A 15,420-nucleotide genomic window follows, 5' to 3' on the forward strand; every position below is an offset into this window, starting at 1 on the left:
GCTCAGGGCCCAGAGCAGAGGGGGAGCAGGCAGAGGCAGGGCCTTGGGGCCCAGGATGGAGGAGGACCAGGCACAGCTGGGGCCAGCTCAGGGCCCAGAGCAGAGGGGGACCAGGCACAGCTGAGGCCACTGCAGGGCCCAGGTGAGAGGGGAACCCAGCACAGTCGGGGCTGCTTTGGGGCCTGGGCCGGAAGGGGGCCCGGCACAGCCAGGGCCCATCCCCCTTTTTTGCACATATGAAATGCTCCCAGCTGTGCTGCACAGCAGAACATCTTTCAATGGAGATGAAAGCCTGTGAAATGAAAGAATCCTTTCTTATTTCTTTCACATTCGTGTTTGTTGACTGCAGTTCCAACCAGGTGGACTCGCAGTGTCTTGCAAGTGCCACCTGGAAGCAGGTACAGACTGGAGACACAGCACCCTCAATGTCCAGGTGAGTAACAGCAGCCAAGGAGGCCTCTGGGCTCTGCAGGGTCCAAGTGTGGAGCATTACACACAGGAACAGCTGAGTATAAAGACAGTGGCAGAGCTGCAGAGCTTGCCATAGTAGGGAGGCACAGTGGCTGAGCTCATTTCCCACAGTAACACAGGAAATAAGAGCCATGAGGGAAATGCAGATGCCTTCTGCCCCCATCAGAGGGGAGGAATGAGCTGCACTTCCACAGAGACATTCCTCTCACAGCCACTCACACCTCAGGTGTGGAGGGACGAGCTGGGGCTGCTGGTGGCAGCTGTGGAACACTGCCATCTGTGGTGCTCCATCCTACCTTGGAGGTGGGCATGTAGAGCTGAGGACCTTTGTCACTGCACAAATGACTGCAAGCAGAGATGTAGCAGAGGGAACATAAAGCATTTAATAACTTATCACACAAAGCAATGAGTAATAGAAATTACAGTATTTCCAACCAAATATTCCCCATCCTAGCAGTCATATCTGATCTCTACAATCCCACCCAAACAATTTCCCAGCCCCCTCCAATTCCTCCTCACTATCCCACCCCTGAATTTCCCTCCCCCAATTCCCACACAGTAATTGCCCACACTAATTACCAGTATGCAGGGCATGGGGAACACCTGTTCCTTGTGTGCAGACACCTGGAAAAAAAAGAAGTGTCAGGGAACTGGAGGTCTGTAGCAGGTTGTGGAGGCTCTGCATAGAACGTAACCCCAGACCACAACCCCATCAGCTGCTGGGGCAGCATCATCCCTGTCATTGGGGGATGTTGCCAGTGGTGGACAGGGACACAGGGAGAAGCCACACCTTGGTGTAGCTCTGATCTGCTCATGTCCAGTCCAATCCTCTATAGCACTTTCCATCTTCTGTCCTTTGTTCTTAACCGTATCCTTCCTTCTCTTCTGCTCTTTTCCTTTCCTTTAGGTGTCTTACCTGTATCTGCTTTTTCCCTCTTCTGTTCTTTTACTGCTCTGGTCAGCATCCAGTGTCTGCACCGCAACTCTAGGTTTTGGGATGGAGAAAGGTACACAGGGCATAGATTTGTACAAGAAAAGCTCTCTTGCTGTGCTCAACAGATGACAAAAAGGAACCCTCAGGACCACAAAGGCAGCTTGTTTCTCCAAAGGCCACAGCGTAAGCTCGTGTAACTGGGAAGGACTCTGTTATACATCTCCTAGAAGTGCCTTTGAATGAATAATTTTCTGGTCTTGTTTCCAATTGTTGCTCAGAGGAAATGAGGTTTTTATCCTTGTATCTTTGCAGGAAGACAGAAAGGAGGGAAGCTGTTTGGTGAAATGCTCAGGTGCCGTTTCCTTCCTTGCACCAACAGCCTGTTTGTGTCCACACGATGCCAGTTGTCCTCCTGACAGTTTCTACCGGTCCTTCTCCGAGTCCTTCTGCTAAGCACTGCTATTTCTGTATCCTCGGGGCCCTATTAGGACTAAAAAGAGGAGCGGATAACAGACGGAAGGATCTGGCCTTCTGCTGGGTGATAGCCGCCTGCATGTCCTGTTCCTGCTTTCTCTTTTCCCCAGGTGGCATTGTGCTTCCCAAGGAGCATATGGACCTTTTAGATGGGAGTGTGCAGCAAGGAACACATGGGGTCTCAGCTTCCTCCCTGCTCTACATCTGAGTGAGGGACACTGTGACCTGCTCAGGAGGCAAGATGTCATGTCAGGGAGGTGTGTTTTCCTTGTTGTTTTTTATCATCTGTGCTTTGCTTTGCTGTGTTATTTTTTTTCCTTTGCAGCTCTATGGTTTTCTTTCCTATTTGGTGTTTTCTATGTCGTGGTTTTTTTTTTGTTTTTTGTTTTTTGTTTTTTGTATTTTGTTTTTTTCTGTTTTTCCTTGTCTTAGTTTTTTTCTTTTGTTTGGTTTATTATTTTTTCTTTGCTTTTATTATTATTATTATTTTTTTTTAATTCTGTGTTATTTCCTAAAATCCTTCATGGTTTATTTGTTGTTGTGTTTTTCATCTATGCTTTGTTATTTTTCTTTAGATACGCTGTATGAGAACTGTTGAATCACAGTCTGAGCCACTGATTATCACCTAGGGAAGGGACCTGGTCAGCCCTGGTTAGTGCAGGTGAGGGCAATGCAGCTGAGTGACTGGAAGGGATGGAGCCTGGCTGCACCTCTCTTACAGCTCATTTTTGAAGGCTGACTGCCCCTGGGTGGAATTGTTTTTGATGGTTTCTCCTCTGTGGAGTTTGTTCTGTGCACTTCCATCCTCAGTGGTGGGTGAGCCATTCTTTCCTTACCTTTGTAGTATATTCACACTGTGCTAGTCTTTCTGCTGTTACAGATAGTATGTGTTTTTTTTCTATTTGTTTTCTGTGGTTTTTTAAACTTTGATTCCCTGGTTTTTGGCTTGCTTTTTTCTTTATATTTCTTTTTTTTTTTTTTTTTCTTTTTTTTTTTTTTTTTCTTTTGCTGTGTCCTATTCTGCTTTACGGTGACATTTGCAAGAGACTGTGAATTCTTCTGGTTCAAATTGCAGTTGGCTTAATCAAATGTGTAAGAAATATATAAGGGCTGCTGAGGCCAGGCTGGAGTTGCATTTCTTTATGAACTGGGGTGTTGCTGCAGATGCACTTATCTCCTGTTTTGTCTCATTTGCGGCTGTTCAAGAATATTAGATTGTGCTATGTCAGTGTTTGTTGCCATCCTGCTTTCTCTTCTCTGTCTTGCAGGTCAGCTCGTGCTAGAAGTCAGTGGTATCACTGTATGAATGGAGGTCAGTTTAGGAGCAGCTGCTGATGGAAGGAATCAAGACCAGGCTAATAAATGGAAGCATCTCCTGGTAAGGTGTCAGAGGTGGCAGTAATGATGTCTGTCATCATAAAAACCAGAGGGCAGGATCATCCGAGTGCTTGCTGACTGATACTTCGGAGTATCTCGTTCTCCAGCTGAACGATAAGAAAGCTAAATATGCTGAGCCATTACAGCTTGTGCTGAAGTTGTGAAGTGCCCCCAGATGTTTCCTTTAGTGGTAAATCATGTTCGGGCACTGTGGTAGCCCTATCTCTGTCATGATCTGGAGCACCGTGTCTTGTTGCGAGCCTTGTGTGCCTGTTTCCATGAACCTTGCTTTCTTTCTCTCTTCAGAGTAAGGGCAGGGTGCTTCCTTGCTCTTGGTGGATTCATCCAGGAGGCTGTTAGAAGGCCAAATGCAATGTTCATTACATGGAGGGACAGGATGGGAATGGACTGTCGTTGCCACCAGGCAAAAGTGAGTTTCTTATGTCATGAATGATATAATTTTGATTATTCTGAGCAGTTGCAGTGTGGTAGAGGATGTCACGAAACCATTTATTTGGGAGCGCAGGGAAGAGTCATGAGAACCGAAACCGTAGTTTCTGTTTTGGCTGTCAAAATGGTGGAGTTTCTTTGGGAGGGCAATAGCTGGGCTTCCTGTTAGCAGGCCCCCTCTGAGAGATTGGTCTTTGCTTGCTGCTTTGCTGTGCCTACCTGCCTGCTCCCTGTGCTTGTTCCTTTTACCTTTCCGCGCTTCTTTTCCCTTGCTTTGATGCTTTCCCTTTCAGGGCTCCTTTTCTCTTTCAGTGCTTTGCCCTTTTTGTACTTCTTTTCCCTATCAGTGTTGCTTTATGCTGTTCCTTTCCCTTTCAGGTCTCCTTTTCCCTTTCGCGGCTGCTTTTCCCTTTCAGGGCTGCTTTTCTTTATCAGTTCTGCTTCTCCCATTCAGGGCTCCTTCTCCCTTTCAGGGCTGCATTTTCTTGTTCCTTTTCCCTTTCACTGCTGCTTTTCTGTGCTACTTTTCCCTTTCACTGCCGCTTTTCCCTTTTAGTCTTGCTTTTCCCTTTCGCTGCTGCTTTTCCCTTTCGCTGCTGCTTTTCCTTTTCACTGCTGCTTTTCCATTTTAGTCTTGATTTTCCCTTTCGCTGCTGCTTTTCCCTTTCACTGCTAATTTTCCCTTTCACTGCTGCTTTTCCCTTTCACTGCTGCTTTTTCCTTTTAGACTTGCTTTTCCCTTTCACTCTTGTTCTTCCCATTCAGTCTTGCTTTTCCCATTCACTGCTGCTTTTCCCTTTCACTGCTGCTTTTCCATTTTAGTCTTGCTTTTCCCTTTCACTGCTGCTTTTCCCTTTTAGTCTTGCTTTTCCCTTTTAGTCTTGCTTTTCCCTTTTAGTCTTGCTTTTCCCTTTTAGTCTTGCTTTTCCCTTTTAGTCTTGCTTTTCCCTTTTAGTCTTGCTTTTCCCTTTTAGTCTTGCTTTTCCCTTTTAGTCTTGCTTTTCCCTTTTAGTCTTGCTTTTCCCTTTTAGTCTTGCTTTTCCCTCTCACTGCTGGTTTTCCCTTTTGGTCTTCCTTTTCCCATTTGGTCTTCCTTTTCCCATTTGGTCTTCCTTTTCCCATTTGGTCTTCCTTTTCCCATTTGGTCTTCCTTTTCCCATTTGGTCTTGCTTTTCCCTTTTAGTCTTACTTTTCCCTTTCACTGCTGCTTTTCCCTTTTAATCTGCTTTTCCCTTTTAGTCTTGCTTTTCCCTTTTAATCTTGCTTTTCCCTTTTAGTCTTGCTTTTCCCTTTCACTGCTGCTTTTCCCTTTCACTGCTGCTTTTCCCTTTCACTGCTGCTTTTCCCTTTGACTGCTGCTTTTCCCTTTGACTGCTGCTTTTACATTTTAATCTTGCTTTTCCCTTTAAGTCTTGCTTTTCCCTTTAAGTCTTGCTTTTCCCTTTAAGTCTTGCTTTTCCCTTTAAGTCTTGCTTTTCCCTTTAAGTCTTGCTTTTCCCTTTAAGTCTTGCTTTTCCCTTTAAGTCTTGCTTTTCCCTTTAAGTCTTGCTTTTCCCTTTAAGTCTTGCTTTTCCCTTTAAGTCTTGCTTTTCCCTTTAAGTCTTGCTTTTCCCTTTAAGTCTTGCTTTTCCCTTTAAGTCTTGCTTTTCCCTTTAAGTCTTGCTTTTCCCTTTAAGTCTTGCTTTTCCCTTTAAGTCTTGCTTTTCCCTTTAAGTCTTGCTTTTCCCTTTAAGTCTTGCTTTTCCCTTTAAGTCTTGCTTTTCCCTTTAAGTCTTGCTTTTCCCTTTAAGTCTTGCTTTTCCCTTTAAGTCTTGCTTTTCCCTTTAAGTCTTGCTTTTCCCTTTAAGTCTTGCTTTTCCCTTTAAGTCTTGCTTTTCCCTTTAAGTCTTGCTTTTCCCTTTAAGTCTTGCTTTTCCCTTTAAGTCTTGCTTTTCCCTTTAAGTCTTGCTTTTCCCTTTAAGTCTTGCTTTTCCCTTTTAATCTTGCTTTTCACTTTTAGTCTTGCTTTTCCCTTTTAGTTTTGCTTTTCCCTTTCACTGCTGCTTTTCCCTTTCACTGCTGCTCTTCCCTTTTAGTCTTGCTTTTCCCTTTCAGTTTTGCTATTCCCTTTCACTGCTGCTTTTCCCTTTCCCTGCTGCTTTTCCCTTTTAGTCTTGCTTTTCCTTTTTAGTCTTGCTTTTCCCATTTAGTCTTGCTTTTCCATTTTAGTCTTGGTTTTCCCTTTCAGTCCTGATTTTCCATTTTAGTCTTGCTTTTCCCTTTCATTGTGGATTTTCCCTTTCACAACTGCTTTTCCCTTTTAGACTTGCTTTTCCCTTCTGGTCTTGCTTTTCCCTTCTGGTCTTGCTTTTCCCTTCTGGTCTTGCTTTTCCCTTTCAGTCTTGCTTTTCCCTTTCAGTCTTGCTTTTCCCTTTCAGTCTTGCTTTTCCCTTTCAGTCTTGCTTTTCCCTTTCAGTCTTGCTTTTCCCTTTCAGTCTTGCTTTTCCCTTTCAGTCTTGCTTTTCCCTTTCAGTCTTGCTTTTCCCTTTCAGTCTTGCTTTTCCCTTTCAGTCTTGCTTTTCCCTTTCAGTCTTGCTTTTCCCTTTCAGTCTTGCTTTTCCCTTTCAGTCTTGTTTTTCCCTTTCAGTCTTGCTTTTCCCTTTTAGTCTTGCTTCACCCTTTCACTGCTGCTTTTCCCTTTTAGTCTTGGTTTTCCCTTTTAGTCTGTCTTTTCACTTTCCCTGCTGCTTTTCCCTTTGACTGCTGATTTTCCCTTTTAGTCTTGCTCTTCTCGTTTAGTCTTGCTTTCCCTTTTAGTCTTGCTTTTTCCTTTTATTCTTGCTTCACCCTTTCACTGCTGCTTTTCCCTTTTAGTCTTGGTTTTCCCTTTTAGTCTGTCTTTTCACTTTCCCTGCTGCTTTTCCCTTTGACTGCTGATTTTCCCTTTTAGTCTTGCTCTTCTCGTTTAGTCTTGCTTTCCCTTTTAGTCTTGCTTTTCCCTTTCACTGCTGCTTTTCCCTTTCAGTCTTGATTTTCCCTTTTAGTTTTTCTTTTCCCTTTTCGTCTTGCTTTTCCCTTTTAGTCTTGTTTTTCCCTTTCCCTGCTGCTTTTCCCTTTCCCTGCTGCTTTTCCCTTTCCCTGCTGCTTTTCCCTTTCCCTGCTGCTTTTCCCTTTCCCTGCTGCTTTTCCCTTTCCCTGCTGCTTTTCCCTTTCCCTGCTGCTTTTCCCTTTCCCTGCTGCTTTTCCCTTTCCCTGCTGCTTTTCCCTTTCCCTGCTGCTTTTCCCTTTCCCTGCTGCTTTTCCCTTTCCCTGCTGCTTTTCCCTTTCCCTGCTGCTTTTCCCTTTCCCTGCTGCTTTTCCCTTTCCCTGCTGCTTTTCCCTTTCCCTGCTGCTTTTCCCTTTCCCTGCTGCTTTTCCCTTTCCCTGCTGCTTTTCCCTTTCCCTGCTGCTTTTCCCTTTCCCTGCTGCTTTTCCCTTTCCCTGCTGCTTTTCCCTTTCCCTGCTGCTTTTCCCTTTCCCTGCTGCTTTTCCCTTTCCCTGCTGCTTTTCCCTTTCCCTGCTGCTTTTCCCTTTCCCTGCTGCTTTTCCCTTTCCCTGCTGCTTTTCCCTTTCCCTGCTGCTTTTCCCTTTCCCTGCTGCTTTTCCCTTTCCCTGCTGCTTTTCCCTTTCCCTGCTGCTTTTCCCTTTCCCTGCTGCTTTTCCCTTTCCCTGCTGCTTTTCCCTTTCCCTGCTGCTTTTCCCTTTCCCTGCTGCTTTTCCCTTTCCCTGCTGCTTTTCCCTTTCCCTGCTGCTTTTCCCTTTCCCTGCTGCTTTTCCCTTTCCCTGCTGCTTTTCCCTTTCCCTGCTGCTTTTCCCTTTCCCTGCTGCTTTTCCCTTTCCCTGCTGCTTTTCCCTTTCCCTGCTGCTTTTCCCTTTCCCTGCTGCTTTTCCCTTTCCCTGCTGCTTTTCCCTTTCCCTGCTGCTTTTCCCTTTCCCTGCTGCTTTTCCCTTTCCCTGCTGCTTTTCCCTTTCCCTGCTGCTTTTCCCTTTCCCTGCTGCTTTTCCCTTTCCCTGCTGCTTTTCCCTTTCCCTGCTGCTTTTCCCTTTCCCTGCTGCTTTTCCCTTTCCCTGCTGCTTTTCCCTTTCCCTGCTGCTTTTCCCTTTCCCTGCTGCTTTTCCCTTTCCCTGCTGCTTTTCCCTTTCCCTGCTGCTTTTCCCTTTCCCTGCTGCTTTTCCCTTTCCCTGCTGCTTTTCCCTTTCCCTGCTGCTTTTCCCTTTCCCTGCTGCTTTTCCCTTTCCCTGCTGCTTTTCCCTTTCCCTGCTGCTTTTCCCTTTCCCTGCTGCTTTTCCCTTTCCCTGCTGCTTTTCCCTTTCCCTGCTGCTTTTCCCTTTCCCTGCTGCTTTTCCCTTTCCCTGCTGCTTTTCCCTTTCCCTGCTGCTTTTCCCTTTCCCTGCTGCTTTTCCCTTTCCCTGCTGCTTTTCCCTTTCCCTGCTGCTTTTCCCTTTCCCTGCTGCTTTTCCCTTTCCCTGCTGCTTTTCCCTTTCCCTGCTGCTTTTCCCTTTCCCTGCTGCTTTTCCCTTTCCCTGCTGCTTTTCCCTTTCCCTGCTGCTTTTCCCTTTCCCTGCTGCTTTTCCCTTTCCCTGCTGCTTTTCCCTTTCCCTGCTGCTTTTCCCTTTCCCTGCTGCTTTTCCCTTTCCCTGCTGCTTTTCCCTTTTAGTCTTGCTTTTCCCTTTTAGTCTTGCTTTTCCCTTTTAGTCTTGCTTTTCCCTTTTAGTCTTGCTTTTCCCTTTTAGTCTTGCTTTTCCCTTTCAGTCTTGCTTTTCCCTTTCTCTGCTTCTTTTCCCTTTCACTGCTGCTTTTCCCTTTCACTGACACTTTTCCCTTTTAGTCTTGCTTTTCCCTTTCACTGACACTTTTCCCTTTTAGTCTTGCTTTTCCCTTTCACTGCCACTTTTCCCTTTTTGTCTCGCTTTTCCCTTTTTGTCTCGCTTTTCCCTTTTTGTCTCGCTTTTCCCTTTTTGTCTCGCTTTTCCCTTTTTGTCTCGCTTTTCCCTTTTTGTCTCGCTTTTCCCTTTTTGTCTCGCTTTTCCCTTTTTGTCTCGCTTTTCCCTTTTTGTCTCGCTTTTCCCTTTTTGTCTCGCTTTTCCCTTTTTGTCTCGCTTTTCCCTTTTTGTCTCGCTTTTCCCTTTTTGTCTCGCTTTTCCCTTTTTGTCTCGCTTTTCCCTTTTTGTCTCGCTTTTCCCTTTTTGTCTCGCTTTTCCCTTTTTGTCTCGCTTTTCCCTTTTTGTCTCGCTTTTCCCTTTTTGTCTCGCTTTTCCCTTTTTGTCTCGCTTTTCCCTTTTTGTCTCGCTTTTCCCTTTTTGTCTCGCTTTTCCCTTTTTGTCTCGCTTTTCCCTTTTTGTCTCGCTTTTCCCTTTTTGTCTCGCTTTTCCCTTTTTGTCTCGCTTTTCCCTTTTTGTCTCGCTTTTCCCTTTTTGTCTCGCTTTTCCCTTTTTGTCTCGCTTTTCCCTTTTTGTCTCGCTTTTCCCTTTTAGTCTCGCTTTTCCCTTTTAGTCTTGCCTTTACCTTTTAGTCTTGCTTTTCCTATTCACTGCTGCTTTTCTCTTTAATCTTTCTTTTCGCTTTCACTGCTGCTTTTCTCTTTTAGTCTTGTTTTTCCCTTTCTGTAGAGAGTGTTTTTTACAGCTAGTTAGCTGAGAAGGGTTGTAATCACGGTGCAGCTAGGCAAGCAGCTATAACACCTGCAAGGACAGCAAGAATAACAAGATGCCTTGGGATGGTGAGAAACTAGCCATGGTTCTGGGAACTCAGCAAGGGAGTAGCTTTCAGTTGATAACAACAAGCTGTTAAGATACTCGGGGATAGTATGTAATTGGGAACCAATGATGAGCTGCACTTTTGCAATATGTATGAGCTAATTATCCATATTATAAAGGTACACGCAGCCAAGGGTTAAATGAGATTCGCTGATCATATGTCAATGACAGGTGTGGTCGTCTGCTTTTCTCCCGCCGTTCTGCAACAAACACCTGTATACAAATTTAAGAACACAACGGAGTAACTGTTACTGTTTATTAACAACCAGTTTTAATAATACGATAAAAGTATGTCCTGAGAAAGGGGAACAAACATGCTTCTTCAAGGTTTTTTAGCTGTTCTGGATCTCAGCCGTCGCTTGATGATCAGATGATCACTTTCCTTCTTTTGTTCCTCAGATTCCTGAAGAAAACATTTCAAAAGTTACTCATCTTTTCGCACAAGACTGACAAGCTCTTCTTGACCCACGCAAACATATTTCTTCCCCTAAATGGATTTCAGAATGGAATTTGCTTATTATATTTTATTCAGAAAACTATGGGATACCGAGATCATTTTAATGCAGCTTAATCACTCCGCCAGCTTCCTCTGCTCCATATGTGCGCGTAGCAGTACCTGCTAAAGGAGCGCTGCCTCAACACCACGTGCGTGAAGGCCAAGCACAAACAGACATTTTCTGTTAGGGTGACCTTCAGTGAGAACTGACAACTGAGGAGTGAGAGCGAGAGCAAACCCAGGCTCTGTGGGAAAGCATCTGGCGTGAGTCTCTGCTGCCAGCCTGCACTGCAGCAAGCACAGCCGTGGCTGCCAACTCTCACAGAGGGTGGATTAGGGATTAGAAAGTGCAGGAAGAGAAGACAAAGGCAAGGGCTGTGTGCTTGCAAGCCCTTGCTGCCTGCTAGGGTGCAGTCTTGTGTAACTTAAGTCTTGTGATTGGAATAACACCCACTACAGAGGGGTGTAAGATCTAGGAATATAAAGGTATGCTAAAGGATTCAGTAACTTTCTAGAATGAGAAATATGAGTGCAGACAATCAGCATTTCTCTCTAATTTAGATAGGTGATCTGACCTGTCCTTTATCTGGCATGTAAGGCCATGAGAGGTAGCACAGTGGATTTTGCTGAAGAAATGGGCCAAATTTGGTTGGCTGCTCCACCTTTTATCTGTGAATTGCACGCATAGCAAGGCAAGAGACCCCAAAAGATGGGCAAAGAAGGAAGACGGACATCAGTTTTTATGTTGGTGCGCCGAGCCTTCACATGGGATTCTTGCACTTTCCCAGCGTCTGAACGGGAGTCTTGATTTCCAGACATGGGAGCAGATTTCCCATGGACATGTGGCTCACGGCTGACAGTAAGGCTGGTGTCCATGCGAGGATGAGCTTTGCTACAGAGGCTCAAGGAGATGCGGCAGTAATGGCATGGCCCACCTCTTGTTCCCCTCTTGGCAGGCTCTCTGCCCTCTGATGAGATTTCTTTGGCTGGGGAACTGCACAATCACTTCTTCCTTACCCAGATGCTCTCCCAGAACTGGTTGCATCTGGCTATCCGTGGAACTTCCAACTTTGCTGGCAAATACATTCAAAGCTTCAGGAGGTAGGAGGGAATGCATATACGAACATACACTTATGTATATCCATTTGCTACCTTGCAGGACAGTATCATCACAAGTGCTGTTTCTATGGAAACAAGACTAAAAATACAGAATAACAGAAATTAGAGTCTCATCTAACAAGTATTTTCTATCCTGGACAAGGTTATTCTCATTTATATACTGTGCCTGCACATGTTTGCATGGAGACGGGGTTTCATTTTGTTTTGTTGGTGCTCTCGACTGCTCTTACATGCAGAGCCCCTCAGCAATAGTCCTGCTGTTATTTCTTCTGAAAAGAAATGCTGCATTGCATCAATATGTGCTGCTGAAGCACCTCAATGAGATCAAGAATTGACGTTAAGGATTCTTCCCCATCTCAGCTGCTTTGCAGCTGCGTCTCCAGGGCACTATAGCAGGTGCCCAAAGCAGGCAGCTTTTGCCCTTTGGCTCAGGGCAGCCACCTGCTTTGCTCCAGTGCTGGTGGTGTCGGAAGGGCACTGCAGGCACTGATCTGCCCTCACCTCACAGCTTTCCCAAACAGGCCTTTGGGGCAGCAAAGCACTGAAGCACCAACAGTGTGTTGTGTGAACCCCGTGCCCTTCCCCACTTGAGCTGCCCGGGCCCACTAAAAGCTTTAAAAACCCATGAAAGTGCTCTTGCAATTTGCATATAAGCAAGACTGCACTTCAGAAAATCTTACATTTTACTTCATAAACATAGGCATCTGCTGCTAATTAAAGTAGCAGCATATAATTATACCCTTTCTTATTAGTAGATATAGAGTCTGACAGTTGCTTAGATACAAAATAAGCGACCACGGATTGTCTTCTGCACTTTAACAAGCAGAGAGAGCAGGAACAATAGAAATGTAAACTTATTCTATATTATCTCTGGTAAGTGCGCCTGGGAAAAATGTTTAATCTCATTGGTAGCTTGTAATTTTAGCTCTAAGGTTCTTCAGCAACCCCTCTGTTTTCCACAGTAAAATACCAACCAGTTGGTTCCTTGCCCCATCCTTGGAGGTGTTCAAGACCAGGTTGGACGGGGCCCTGGGCAACCTGATCTAGTAAATGTGTATGTTTGGTGGCCCTGTTAGGCAGGGGGGTTGGAACTACATGATCCTCGAGGTCCCTTCCAACCCGGGTCATTCTGTGATTCTGTGGTTCCTCTGGGGAGAGCAGTGAAGCTCCTTGGGGAAGGTGTCGGGCAGGAGGAGTGATAGTGGAGCTAGTAGACACCATTTTTCAGAGACCCCATCTTCTGGCTTTTTATTCCCAGGGAAGTAATGTCTGCTTCCTGATTAAAATAAAACCAGTGCAATCCAGGATTGTCACTGTAGACAGAGGCAGATAAACAGGAGCAAAGTGAACTGTGTGCAGAGCGTAGGTAAGGTTTTTAAAAGGCGGTGATGTTGCCAAATGTGGTTGCCTTATTTTCTAATGGGTTAAGTTTGCAGCCAAAGCAGCCCGGATGTGACAAGATGGATCTTCAAAGTCCTTACTGCTTCTCGTCAAAATACTCATGACGCTGTAGTGAAAAATCACTTCCCTGCCCCACTGAATATGTCAGCTGCATCCTGAGAGGCACATTGCAGTGCGTGACCTTTTCTTTCCTCTTGTTCTGCTAATAACCCCCAACTTTCCTTGCTCGCAAATCTAAAACTCTGTTGATACACCTACAGTCTAAGTGCTCTTGTTATTAAACTGTAGGGAAGGTAATCAGAGCAGCTAATGCCACGATAATCCCCCTGATCCATACTGTTATCTTTGGAGATATCAGAAATGATGCTGCCTGTAAAAGCGATGATGTATGTTCTGGTTAATTCTGCACTGGGAAACATTTGAAGCTAACCTTCAGAGTGTTACATGCTGGAGGCTGCAATGGGATTTCAATTGCCTTTCTTATTGACTAACAAAAAGTGCAATATTTCTCAGCAGAAACCACTGGCTTATTTCTAAAAAGTCATAGTGATAATAAGAAAGTTCATTTTGGGAAAGGTCCTTCTTCCCTCTGCAGCACTGTGACACCTAGGCAAAAGGCCAAGGCTCATAGGGATGGGCAGCAGCCTCCCTTCCTTCTCCCTGTGTGGGGCGTTAGGAGTTGAAGAGAGACATGAAGCTTCCCTTTGCGATGTCAGCTGGAGCAGAATTTTGGGTATGGCTTCCCGTGCTCTGAAGACAGATTTGGTGGGCTGTTGCTGTTCTCTCTTTTCTGAAGCATCACCAGTTTTAGGTTCTGCGTTACTGTTTTGGCAATGATGCCAAGGAGATGGCACAAACACTTTGCCAGCCTACTTGGTGCTTTCCAAGCTGGCCAGATCTACAGCATGGGCATTGCTGGCACACCTTCTGGTTCAAAGTTTTTCTGCTATGGCAGCACTGGGATGCCAGTGGAGAAAGGCCAAGGCAACTCTTTCTCTCGCTGTGCCAGTCCCTGGAAACCACCTTGCCACCTCCTCCCAGCCTGCACACAAACCAATTGATTTGCTCCACTCTCTGAGCCTCCTGGCAGCCCACTGTGAGCTGACACAAAGGAAGACCCACAGATCAAAAGAAACCAGCACAGAGACAAGGGGAAAGCATTACAGGAAAGCAAAGTGCTGCAGTGAAGTTCTCTTAGCATCTTTTTCCATCTCTGTTTTTGTTACTGGGCGATTTCCTTTTCATTCCCAGTGTGATAGAAACTTTATCATCCCAGTAACATTAATTTGCTAGATCCACCCCTCTCTGAAAGACTCCTGACAAGAGGACTGCATGGCAAACTCCTGTGCTCTCTGCCTCCCCATCGAGTTTCTCAAATATTCTGATGTTGTCTCAGAAGTGCCTTTCTTCTGCTGTTTTTGTTTCTCAGCATGAACTTTATGGTCCCCAGAGGTAGATTCAGAGCTTAAAGGTAAGTGAAATGCAGTGTCACTGGGTGTGCTTCAGGCTCTTCTGCATGAAACGCAGAAACAACAATCTCTTCACCTCCTTCCAAGCATAACTAAAGCCCTATTTTCAGTAGAACAAACTCATGCAAAAATTCCATAAGGTTCTTAATAGAGCCAGCTGAGTTTGCTGCTCACCCTTTCAATCCGTGGGCATTTGACAATTGTGAGATGATGTTATTTTAGCGAGTATCTGACAAAGCATCTGGTAAATTTTGCCCCCCTATTTTTCAGGAAACCAGATTTCAAGGTAAGGTGATCTTAGAGGTTGCCTATTGCAGCCGTGCTTGACATTTTGGCTGCAGGCAAGACATGCAAGTGCACGGCTGTGCTGTGCCAAAAAGGTATTTCTCTTTTGTTCTTGGTGTGAAGTCTCATCTAACTCAAGTACAGGTGAAGAGGTTACCCAGTGTTAACAACAGTGGGCTTTCTCCGTGCCTGCTTGCAGGTATAGGTTCTACTAACAAACCATGGGAGACTCACATGTGGTAAGAAAAGCAACCTCCAATGAGCTTGCATAGTTTCTCTGTTCCTTACTATCCCGTTTTTTTCATGCACTTTTCATTACAGCTCCTTTTTTTGTACTTCACTGATCCCTCATTCTTTTTAGAAAGACTTTTTTTTTTTAAATAGCTTTTAAAAATACAGCTTTCTTATAAGATGGGCTCCTCAGGCAGCACGCCTCCCTCGAGACAACAAAGTAGGCATCTCACACAGAGCCCTGAGAGGCTGTGGATGTCCTGCCCATCAGTTCACTGTTTGCTTTCCCATCACCCTGCTGAGGATTCTGCTACTTCAGTGATGCTACAGCAGCAAATAGACTTCGTCTGTTTTAGGCCTTCGCAAGGCAAAGGGTGACAGCTCCCAGCTGTCTGCACAGGGCTGCAGGAGGAGGCTCTTCATATGAGCAAGTGCTGCCCATGAATCAGCTGGTGCAGAAACATTGCTTCCACAGGTCCATGAGCTCTCTGTGCTGGCCAGTGTCTGTGTGGGCTGAGGAAAGGGGCCCAGGGGAGAGAGGCTGTAAGGTGGTTCAGTACCAGAATAGGAAGGGACGTCAGGGAGCATCATTTTGGCTGCACCTGGGGGCTCCTGTGTGGGCTGGTATAGGGCTGATACCACTTCACCACATGAAGGGGCTAGGCTGAGAGCCCCCACAGCAGATGTCTCTCCTTACATACACATTACAAGTTGCTGTAGATCCAGGAATGAGTTCCTAGTGCAATGTGTATGGTCTGGGAAGGAAGGTATCTGAGAGGTGGAAATGTAATCCTCCAGCAAGAGTGGAGGTAAAACATCAGTGTACCAAAGGGGTTTTGTACATCCCCATATATGCTGAAGCAATATTTAATTTGTGCTCTCACGAATGCACAGAGCTCATCAAAGCTGTAAATGCAATAAGCTTTTGTAAACTGACT

At 45.5% G+C, this 15,420-nt stretch overlaps 1 long non-coding RNA gene across 3 annotated transcripts in view; it reads left to right on the forward strand.

The window, feature by feature from the left end:
- Positions 1-348: 348 nt before the first annotated feature.
- The window catches only part of LOC146752054 (uncharacterized), a 42,741-nt gene continuing 27,669 nt past the window's right edge, over positions 349-15,420 (forward strand). The window contains exons 1-5 of one of the 3 annotated variants that reach the window (XR_014941008.1): positions 349-433; positions 1,990-2,136; positions 2,455-2,540; positions 3,148-3,257; positions 3,563-3,686. This is a non-coding gene — a long non-coding RNA (uncharacterized LOC146752054). Of the gene's footprint in view, positions 434-774; positions 2,137-2,454; positions 2,541-3,147; positions 3,258-3,562; positions 3,687-9,880; positions 11,204-15,420 lie in introns of those variants that run through there. The other 2 variants (XR_014941009.1, XR_014941007.1) reach the window with 2 other exon arrangements.

This window comes from Coturnix japonica, unplaced genomic scaffold (genome assembly GCF_054131305.1).
Source record: "Coturnix japonica strain WE unplaced genomic scaffold, WE-NBRP24 Scf053, whole genome shotgun sequence".
Taxonomy (NCBI): domain Eukaryota; kingdom Metazoa; phylum Chordata; class Aves; order Galliformes; family Phasianidae; genus Coturnix; species Coturnix japonica.